A 12,095-nucleotide genomic window follows, 5' to 3' on the forward strand; every position below is an offset into this window, starting at 1 on the left:
GAAGTTCCAGGGGATGGTGAAGCCACCAATTGGCAGGAGCCTGGGTGCCTGAATGACTTTGTGGAGCAGAGATGTTTTTTTCCCATTCAATGACCCAAGTTAAACTGCAACAGCAGTGAGAAATAATCTTTATTGTGTCCAGGCACTGAGTATTTGGTGATTGTTGTACCAGTTGGCCTAACTAATTAAAAAAGGTTAAGGGAGTGAATCCATGTATTCACTTATTTAACAGAAATCTATTGAGCAATTACTACGTATGACAGAACCATGCTTGGCATTGAGTGTATATCAATAAATTAAGATAGATCTGGGCCAGACCCTCATGGAGCTTACACCTAGTAGTCACATAGTTATAAACTGGGCTAGGGGTCCAAATAAAAATCTGCTAACTCTAAATTTCTTCAATTTTCTACTCCATGTACTTCCTTACAACTAATTTGAATCAAAATGTATCACATTCCTCAAAGGTTACTTTGAAAAAATAGAAGGTTTGTCCCACCATATGAGTTATAGGTTGGAGAGAGAAGCAGGGGTTGTTTGTTAAGCTTCTATGTTCCTCAAGACCTAGGAAGGCCCAGTCCTGATAAAATTCCCTTGTACTGTAGAACCTTAGTCAGTAAAAAGAATTGGAAAACCACTGTTTTCATGTATTTAAATTTTTAGTTAAGGATTAACCTAAAAATGTATTTCAATCTATACTACTGAAAATGGCACAAGTTCATTTCCCTGCATTAGTAAGTATAGTAGATGATTTTAACTCCTGCAGATCAAAAATTCTATGAGCCTATGATTTTTTTCTCTCTGATAACTGTGGCTTTCTGGTGTCTCATAGTCACTACTCAGAAGAACTGTTCTCATTATAATGCACTGTTAAGGAACTGGGTTAAATCTGTCAGGCTCTGGATATCCCAAGCAATTGGTCAGATTTTTAGAACACTCAGAGCCTAGTTTCTTATACTTTACTCCCTTTTCTAGACAAGTAATTTTGGCATACAGGAAAAGCTGACATGGCCAATAGATCCTGAGTTTCCATTTGTTTCTCAGGTCTTACTCTCAAAAAAATCAAAAATCAAAAATGCTGGTGGCATTCATAAAAATCTTGAAATGACCCCTGAATTCACAGTTTAGCCATGTACCCACCTCAGGAACACATGTGCAGGTTGTCCTGGGCCTGCGACATGGATCCACTCTTGATGTAGGGATTAGAATGCCACTGAGACTTCATAGAGTGAGAGTGGGGAAAGGGAAAGTCCCCAGAAGAAAACTGGAGGCTTATTCTGTAAGGAGGGGTAGGCAAAGAAAAACTATGGGATGCAATGATCAACACTGCATTGAAAGATTTTAAGCATTGAACCAAACCCAGCTTCTTTTTAAAGAACAAAGCCATTAACCAGCTTGGTTAGCTGTCCTTGAACTCAGCAAATGTCTGGGTAAACACAGAATTAGGGCTTCTAGTTTACCTTAAGGAGTAGAAAAGCTAAGAGTAAACAGGGACAGTAACACCTGTTAAAGTAACTCTTGGTTAGAAAAAGTGTAAGCTTGAGTAGGCACTTAGCTGTTTGTAGCTAAAGGGAAGATAAGAAAGTATACACACTCTTACAAATGATTTCTTTCTTGCTGCTTTAAAAAGGAAGCATTTAATAAATAGACAAGATAACATATTCAATTCAAGAGTGTGATGGGAGAGGTGAAGAACTGAAATACAATATAAAGAAAGATCCTTGGGGGAGTGCCTGGATAGATGTTCTAATATTAGACATAAATTTAAAAAATCATTTTAACAACTGCTGCTTCTTTTAGGAAAAAACAGCCATTTACATTCACTTTATTTCTTACCATTTTGGGTGAGATGTTTATCAAAATGAAGTTAGCTTTTGACAATGTAAATCAAAAACAGACTTATTTGAAGTCACCGTAGGAGTGAGGTCTCTCTCTTTTGGTAAAAAGTGACTGAAACCCAAGTCAAACTAGCTGAAGCAGAGAAGGTGTCCTGGAAGACTCGGACAGTTCTGAGTAGGCAAGGGCACACCTGGTCTCAGGGGCAAGGAATCAGAGTCAAGCACCACCTGGAGTCCCCTTTCTTTCTTATCTATTTCTCCCCCACTGGATTTCTTCCTAAGAATTGTCCCACAAGCAAATCGAATGCCCCACCTCTTCATTTGTCTTAAGGGAAGAAGCCTCTGCCCAGCTTCCCTTTTCCAAACCACAAGGAAGGGTTCTTATTGGCCTGACTTCAGTCATGTGCTCACTCGGACTGAAGCACTGCTTCAATCAGCGCTACTTGATGTGGTTACTCACTTCTGTAGCTCCATTAACTATGGCCAGGAGTCAGGACTCCCCGCAAGATGTTCGTAATAGGAAAATGGGCATTTTCCGGAAGAAAGGGTTGAAATGCTGAGCCAACAAAACCAGAGATGTTCACACCAAACATCCTTTTCTTAACAATAAAGACTATTAAAGCCAACAAATACAATTATCACTTTAATAAGTAGAATTACAATTACAACACTGAAGCCCACACACCAGATAAAATGCTTGGCACAGGTAGACGTTCCAAACATTTCACAGGTGGTATCAGGCTTTGCTTGGTGCTCAGCCTTGGCAGATGGCCTCTCTCCCCTGCTAAGACCATTTAATGAGACCATTTGATGCCTACTGAAAGGCAGAACTCTGCCCAGATTCCTGAAATGAATCCTAGCCTAAGGGAGACCTTTGGAGTTCTACAAGCAACTCTGGGACTCAAGGTCAAACCAGACCATCTTTAACCAGCTTCTGACTTTTTTTGTTGTTGTTGTTAATCCTCACCTAAGGATATTTTTTCCTTTGATTTTTTAGAGAGTAGAAGGGAGGGAAGGAGGGAGAGAAACATCTATGTGAGAGATGCAACCCAGGCATGTGCCCCTGACCCGGGATCGAACCTGCAACCCCTTGGTGCGTGGGCTGATGCTCCAACCACTGAGCCACATCAGCCAGGGCTGTTTCTGACCTTAAGCTTCAGCTCTGATAATCTGATAATCAGAACTCTGCTTTTCTCATCTTTACCTAAGTCAAATTTCCCCCTCTCACTATCCTTCCATTCCCGTGTGACCACTACATAGCCACGGCCCCTCACAGACAACGCTTCTTAAAAGCGGTACACCAGCTCTGATCTGCCTGGCTCAGTTGGTTGGGCGTCATCCCACGCACAGAGAGGTCTCGGTTCGATTCCAGTTGGGGCTTGATCCCCAGTAGGGGGCCTGCAAGAGGCAGTGGATCGATGTTTCTCTCTCATTGATGTTTCTCTCTCTCCCCCTCTCCCTTCCTCTCTCTCTGAAATCAATAGAAACATTTTTTTAAAAAACAAAACAAACAAAAAGTAGTACACCAGATCTTGGATTCTAAATATCACTTTCCACTAAAAGGAAAAAGTCCTTAGAGAAGTGTCTGATTCCAGTGCTAGAGGAGGGTTAGTGTAAGAGGAGCCTGAAACATCTTAACGTGCCTGAAAGTGAACAGGTGCTCGAAAACTGCTGTGGACTTGTCAAAAAGCTTGAAGGGCTCCTTATCTTACCTGGCTTCTTTGCAGTGTATAAAACTATAAATCTCATCCTTCCTCTTGAAACTCTCTCCTTCTCTAACTTCGGGTCTTCTTCTACTTCAGATTCTCTTCTTTCCTCAATGACAGCGCCTTCTAAGTTTTTTCTGGGTATCACATTTCCTGCCCACCTCATAAATACAGGTGTTCCTCGGGGTTCTGTCTCATTCAATTTCCTCCCTAGTGATCTTAGCTAATCCCACAGTTTCAATTATTATATAAACAATGACTCTCAAATATATAGTTCTGAGTATATTTATATAAGGATAGAGATGAGATAAATTCAGCACAGGCATCTCTTTTAAGCTCCAGAATCAGAAACCATACAATCGCCTCCTGGGTATCTCCATTTAGTTTAACCCACTGATATCTCAAAAATAACCTGTCAAAAACTGAAGACATTTCCTTCCTCATCTATTACTCATTCTTTACTTCTAATACTGGTACTACTACCACATGATTGTCCAAGCAAGAAACTCTGGGATCATCCTTAACATCAGCACCCTTCAGCCCAAGTCCACCAGGAACACTTCTCTAGCTAAAGTTGAGTTTATTACTCACCGCAGTGAAGGAGAACACACAGCATAGGAGCCATGGGGCTCAGTAAGAGTGTTAGAAAGAACTTACAGGATCTGGAATTTGTTGAGTGATTTGAGGGAGGGTCTAAGGAAGTAGAGGTCTCCTCTAGCTTAGATGCTGTTAGAAAGGAGCATCTTGTGATCAGGATCTCAACACATCTTATCTACAGGGGCAGTCCAGAGCAAGGATAATAGTATGATTGGTAAAGGCTTAGCCGTGAAAGGGGGGGTGTTGGATATTTTGTAGATGGCACAGTGAATCTGTTTTTGTCTGTGCTTAGACAAACTTATGAAGTGAACTTGTTTTGTGTCCTATTATTATGATCTCAGAATCTTTTCTGATGTTGGTATTCTGTGGGATTTTTATGCCCAAACGGAAAATAACATGACCTCGCTGTAAATGCCAGATCGGCTTCTAGATATCAAGAGCTGCTTTCACCCCATTTTCATTCATTGCTGTCATTCCCACATTACTTACTAATTCCTATTAATTTCACTTCCTACATAACTCTTGAATGTGTCCCCTTCTCTCAATCTTCTTTTCTGCTTCTCTAATCCAGGCTATTATCATTTGTCATCTGAATTACTTCATCAGTCACTCAACAGTCCACCCAACATTTCATCTTGCTCCTGCTCCAGTGACCTTCTATCCTCCATCCTGTGGCCAGAACGAAGTGTCTAAATATAACATCCCTGCTTAAAATCATCTCTGATTACATTACCAGCATGCTGCTAACCTTTAAATGGTAAAATTAAAAATCAGTGAGGTTAGCAACAAAAATAAACATTTTTCTTTTCTCCCTAAAAGGAGGCAGAAGGATGGGAATGTGTATTTACACACACAAAAAATAAGCAGAATTTGGAGACTATTTTGATATTCTGATTCCCTCCTGAGAAATTATGACAATATAAATCAACCGAGTGACATGACTGCTAAAAAACTTAATGCACTATTTGCACCATTAGCAGAAGTATATTGTCCAGAACAAGAAAATTATGGTCAGTTCAGGGTAATACATTTTAAGAGAGACATTATTACAGGATAATGTCCAGAAGAGGGCAACCAGGACAGGAAGGTTATGGAAACCATGTCATATGGATAATCAGACAAAGTGGAGCTTAAAGAAAAATAAAGAGGGATATGGCAATTGTTTTCAAATATCTGATGAGCTGCCTTATAAGAGGGAGTAAATTTATTTTATATAGTTCCAGGGACAGGATCAAGTCTGAGGATTATAAACCATAAAAAGATTGACTTCTACTCAATGTAAAGAAATACAATAATCAGAAATGTCCAAATATGGAGTTAGCTTCCAGGAAAGATAATGAACTCCTAGTTACTAGAAGGGTTCCAGCCAAAGCTGAATAAGCATCTGGAAACTATATTGTAAAACAGGAGTTTTCAAACTATCTGTGATGAAGGGACAGTTCTTTAATCCATTGTGGTCCAATACTTCTATAAATTACAGTAAGTTAAATTAGTAGAAATAAAAAGAGAAAAACAAAACCATAAGCTCAAATTTTTCACTGAGTCAAATGAACACAAAATTAAATTTCAATAAAAAGAATTAGAATAAACATAAAAGGGAAATAGAAAGTAATGGTTAAAAAACCCTGTTTTTCTTTGAAAATGTGCATTTAAGATTAATATAGAGAATTTCTATAACTCAATTTTTTGCTGTTCTTCAATTATAATTGAAGAAATTATGAGTGACTTAGTAATTCTCTAGATTGGACCGTTTTATATACATACTTTAAATAAATACCATGTGGCCCAGCCGGGCGCAGCTCAGCGGTTGAGTGTCGACCTAGGATCCAGGCGATCAGGGTTCGATTCCCGGTCAGGGCATATGCCCAGGTTGTGGGCTGCAGCCGATCAATGACTCTCTCATCATTGATGTTTCTATTTCTATCTATCTCTCTCCCTCTCCCTTCCTCTGTCTGAAATCAATGAAGATATGTTTAAATAAATAAATACCATTCATATTAATATTCTTAAGTGGTTTTTTAAATGTTTTTATAGATTTCAGAGAGAGGAAGGGAGGAGGAGAGGGAGAAGGAGAGAAAGGAGGAGGGAGGAGGGGCGAGGGAGAGGGAGGTAGAAACATCAGTGATGGGAGTCATTGATCAGCTGCCTGCTGCACGCCCTGCACTGAGGATCAAGCCCGCAACCGGAGCATGTGCCCTGACAGGGAATCGAACCATGACTTCCTGGTTCATAGGTCAATGTTTAACGGCTGAGCCATGCTGGCCGGGCAATATTCTTAAGTTTTTCTTATTTCTTTCTTAACTATCTAATCCAGATTGGAACGACAACAATGCTACTCTCAGGGAATGATGTATATCTTAACTGCTTCTATGTTTTGCTTTAATATCATTTATAAGAAAGAACCAGGGTTACAAAGGAGAGTGATCATGGGGATGGAGATTTTAAAATAATATCAGCATGCTCAGAATATTCATTTTTAACTTTTGTCTAAAATTAAGTGATGCTGTATTTTCAAAATTCATTTTAAATTCTTCATTAATTGCTAGTTAGAACAGTGTATCCTGGAAGTTTATAATTAAATTTAAATCATCTCTCATGAAATAAATGATTCCATATCTATGAATTTGTTAAATGTGGACATTCTTTTTTTTTTTTTTTTTAATATATCTGTATTGATTTCAGAGAGAGAAAATGAGAGGGAGGGAGAGAGAGAGAAACATCAATGATGAGAGAGTCATTGATCGGCTGCCTCCCGCACGCCCCCGACTGGGGATCGAACCTGCAACCCGGGCATGTGCCCTGACTGGGAATCAAACCCCGATTGCCTGGATCCTAGGTCGACGTTCAACCGCTGAGCCACGCCAGGCCGGGCTGGAGATTCTTATAATGGAAAATAAAATTCAAACATTCTATCAAATTCATAATGGTTTGATAACTTTTTGCAGAGAGGCAACATCAAGATAATTACCTACTTACTTCACTGACAAATGTTAAATTATGGAACATGTAATAACAATCTGTAGAAACTTTGTTCGCCCAAGCCTCTACCTTTTGAGAAGGAGGGAGGAAGGGGGGGGTGGAAGAGGGAGGGAGGGAGAGAGAAAAAGAGAGAGAGAGACATTAACTGGTTGCCTCCTATACTCACCCTAACTGGAGATTGAACCCACAACCCAGGTATGTGCCCTGACCAGGAATGCGAACCTGTGACCTTCTGGTACACGGGACAACGCTCCAACCAACCGAGCGAGCCACACCAGCCAGAGCAAGTTGCCCACAGTTTTGAAGATTCATCTGTGTGGGTGATGTTGCTAGTTAATTCCTTTTCACTGTCTGCTGTATGCATATGCCTCAACTTATTTGTACAATCTACCTTGTTTACTGAGACAAGAGTGACTTGGTGGGTCCCCCGCTTCAGGCCTGCCTGAAGTCTATCCTACACATACACATACACTTACTGTTTCCTTTCTTTTTTTAACCTTCACCCGAGGATATTTTTTCCACTGCTTTCAGAGAGAGTGGAAGGGAGAAAGAGAAACAGTAATGTGAGAGAGACACATCGATTGGTTGCCTCCTGCATGAACCCCGACTGGGGCCGGGATCGAGCCTGAAACCAAGGTACGTGCCCTTGGCCAGAATAGAACCCGGGGCCCTTCAGTCTGCGGGCTGACACTCTAACCACTGAGCCAAACCAGCCAGGACCACTTAATGTTTTCTTGCACATGTGACTTCATATTTGTTCACAACAGACTTCTCCCAGAAATGTATCCTTAGACATATTCGAGGCACTACTTCTCCAGCCTCATTTCTTCTGTTTCCCATCATACACTTCACACTCCAGGCACACTAAATTACCAGTTCTGAAAACTGTAAGTTCACCATGCTCTTCTGCCTCTAGGCCTTTGCCCCCGTTGCTCTTTCTGCCTGGAATGCTCATTTTCTGGTAACTCTTGCTCTCCTATGGGGAACCGTCTGGTGAGAAGCCTTCCTCTACAATATTCTAGTTTGGGGCTTTTCTTTGAGCTAACAGAGGGGGCTTCCTGTCGTCATCTCAGCGTTTCATCAGTTTATTAGGGCTTTCAAAGTGTCCGATGTGTTAACATACTTGTACTTGGTGCCTGGAAAGACTGTTAGAAAGGTCTATTTTGTGTAACAGTAACTGTAATAAACAGGAAAATGGAAATACCACTTAGAATTGTCACTACCTGACTTTTAAAATGTCCTTAGGTTAGGGGTAGGGCACAAATCACATACTTGTTAGTAAAAAAGAGATGGATATATACATATTATTTTCATTTTCCTCCAGGGCTTTTAGCTAGATTCCAGAGGACTTTCTCCAAGAACAACAAGATAAAACTTTCTGCCCTTAGTTCTCTGACATGGAAAAGAAAACCTCTCATTTGGTTCCCTCTTTGTGTTTTTCTTTTCTTTTTTATTTGATTTCTTTAAACTAAAAAAAACAAAAACAGTTCATCCATTTCTCCCACTCTCAACTCCCCACTTCTGAGCTTGGTTTGTGTTTTTAAGATTCCACATGTAAGGTATCATATGGTATCTGTCTTTCTCTGACTTATTTTACATTGTATAATGCCCTCAACATCATCCATGTAGCAAATGGCAAGATTTCATTCTTTTTATGACTGGATAGTATTTCATTGTGTATACATGATTTCTTTATCCACCAATGGACATTTAGGTTGTTTCTATACCTTATATATTGTAAATAATGCTGCAACAAACACACATGCATGTATCTTTTCAAGTTATTGTTTTTGCTTTCTTTGGATAAATACCCAGAAGTAGAATTGCTGGATCAGGTAGTAGTTCTATTTTTAATTTTTTGAGGAACTTCTATACTGTTTTCCAGAGTGGCTGTACCACTTCATGTTCCCACCAATAGTGCATAAGGATTCCCTTTTCTCCATATCTACAGATGTCTTGATAACTGAAAAGTTTTAGCAACTTAAAGTTTTTCACTTCATACGAAGCCTATAAAGATTAGTGTTTGTTTGTGAAATGTTGAATATCTGCTTTTTTCAGTGTTTTCCATTAGTCTTTCTTTCGAAGAGGCATTTTGATTTTGGAATTATCTTTTTACGATTGTCTAGGGCCAGTGCTGGGGAGAACTGACAGCAAAGGGGCATGATATAACTTGATAATTTTGCGTGCGGGGGAGAGGGTGATAAAAATAGTCTATATCTTGATTGTGATAGCAGTTACCTGGGCGCATATATTTGTCAAAGCTCATCAAACCATATATTTAAAATTGTGCACTTTATTGTATGTAAGTTATACTTTAATAAGGTAGATTTCAAAAAATTTTTCTCCATGAAGCAATCTTCCCTAACTAATCTAATCCCCAGTGATTGCTTCTTTATCTGATCTTCAATAATGGTACATATAATTTACCAACTGATTAGTTAATGTCTTATTTTGGTCTTCAATTGTTAAGCAGGCCATACTGCCTTATCAGTTAGCTCTCTCCCCTGCCCTACTCCACCCACCCTTAACTAACTGGTGTGTGTGGAAAAGAGACAGCATTAAAATATATGGTTTAAATTGATAAGGAAATTATCAGTTATTGAGTATATCAATAAGTGATCATTAAAATATAGATGATTTATAAATAGAAGTTATGAATTTCTTTTGGACACTGGGAAAGAAAACTCCAATCAGCTTCTGGTTAAGAGGCCCCAGTACCATGTGCAGTCTGCTCAGACCTACAGAGACATGCCAATCTGGACCCTGTGATTTCTATAGTGATGGAATGGCCACAGTATTTGCTGTTTCTCCCTTCAAAAGGTATAGTCTATTTCCCCACCTCCTGAACTTGGGATGGCCTTGTGGAAGTAGGGTTGTGCCAGTTCTGAGACTAGGCCTCAAGAAGCCTTGTAGCTTCCAGTCTTATATCCTTGGAACCCTGAAGCCATGTGAACAAGCCAGGGCTTGCTGGATAATGAGAAACACATAGGTCCCCTTATTGCCCCAGCTGAGAGTCACTAAATCACCAGACACGTGGGTGATACAACTGAAGACCAGTCAGCCTAATCAGCCCAATTAATGACCTCAGACGCATAGGCAAACCCAGTTAGGATCAACCTGACTGAGCCCAATCTAGACCAGGAAACTACCCAGAAGAACTAAATACAGGGTTGTTGTTTTAAGCTAAATTTGAGAGTGATTTGTAACTTAGCAATAACATACTCAAGGATTCACATAAAGTTCTCATAAAGACAGACCCTTCAAGTAGTTTTAAACACTTAATTAAAAAGTCATTAAATCCTTAAAAGAAACTAAAAGTGAAGGTTGGCACTGACATGTATGGAATAATTTATTTCTCCATGAAAATATTAATCAGAAAATAAGGTAAAGTGCTTCTGAATGGATAACTAGAATGAGTGAGAAAATGAACTAATGTTTTAACAGGAAATGTATAATTTCAGGGGCATATCCAGTCAAATGCTAGAGCTGGTTCACACCAACCTGTGAGATCCAGTTATTAAGTTCAAGAATTTTGTGAGCCAGTTGTTAAACCACTGGTAGCTTAAGTCAGCTATCATGAGAGTATTTATACCATGGAAATTGGCAAACAATACCAATCAGAGCCAGCTGTTAAACCTTTACCAGTATACCACTGGGCACATATGTTACTGGAGGCAAATTTCACTGGTAGGTGTACATAAGTATACATATGAAAACATCCTTTATGTTTAAAGACATTGAGTGGTTCTGCTATACGTGAACTTAAGGAAGTCAATTAGTCTCACTGAATCTGTTCCCATATCTGTAAAATCAAACTCTGTGCCCCCAAATCTGTCTTTCAGCTCAACTATTATATTTTCTATGAGCCAACTGATGGTAGTTATACTTGGGTAGCAATAACTGAAAAGACCAATGGGATCAATCCAAATTGTCACACTGACCATGTTACTAACCACAAACACTGCTCAAATTTAAGACAAATTAAAGTGGTATAAGAGTAATTCAATGTGCTTTAGAGTATGGCAGAGTAAGGGGTGAATTGTGTCTAGAGGGGGAAAAAGGAAGGTTTGGGCAATATATTTGTCAATCGGGAATGAGGTCTCATCTTTAAATTCACAGTGATTTGAACTACCCAGATGCTTAATGAAATCTGCTGAAATGATTAGCTGCCTGGAAAGAATGTTAGAAAGAAGATATAATCCTGTTGAATTAAAGGGTCAAGAAATTAGAAGGATTCTACTTGCAATTTCTAGATGGAAATGTTAGACTCAGCCTCAGTTTTGCCATCTAAAAACAGGCACTAATTTATAACAATATTACAAGAATTCAGGCAACCATGATTGTGAAGCATTTAGGCTTTCTGCAGGAAGATGCTATATAAATGAGATGATGTTACTAAATCAAAGTGAAGGCCTTGGTGCAAAACTAGAAAGCATATTACATGTTCTTCCTGAGCATTCTTCCCAGTGCATTAAAAATATTACTTTCAGAAGGTTAAACAGTACATTAGAGAATAATAGGTATGGGGAAATTGGCTGAGCTGTAATAGGGAAAATATTTCTTTGGCATGAGAATATTTGCAAATCATTTTGGTAAGAATATTAGCAAGTCATTTTGAACTTCTCAGAAAAATAAATCTAAGAAATCATTCCCTTTGCCTATAAGCAATAGAGACATTTATTTATGCCTTCAGTGTTTATGCACTGATATTCAAGTTGACTCATTTCTGGAAATAAAAAAAATACACATCTGAAACTGGAAGAATGTGTGCCTAAAATGCTAGAGCTATCCAAAGCAAAGGCACATGTCTTGTTTTCTTCTTTTCTTAAAAATAATACTTGGAATCTAATTAAGGCTGCTTCTTAGAATATGTGGAAACCACACTTTCTTATCTTGCATATCAATATCATTCCAGTACAAATGTCATTATGTGCTTAGCTGGAGGCAAAAAAGAACTAGGGCATGATGTGACACA

The sequence above is a fragment of the Miniopterus schreibersii genome (genome assembly GCF_964146895.1).
Source record: "Miniopterus schreibersii genome assembly, chromosome: 2".
NCBI lineage: Eukaryota > Metazoa > Chordata > Mammalia > Chiroptera > Miniopteridae > Miniopterus > Miniopterus schreibersii.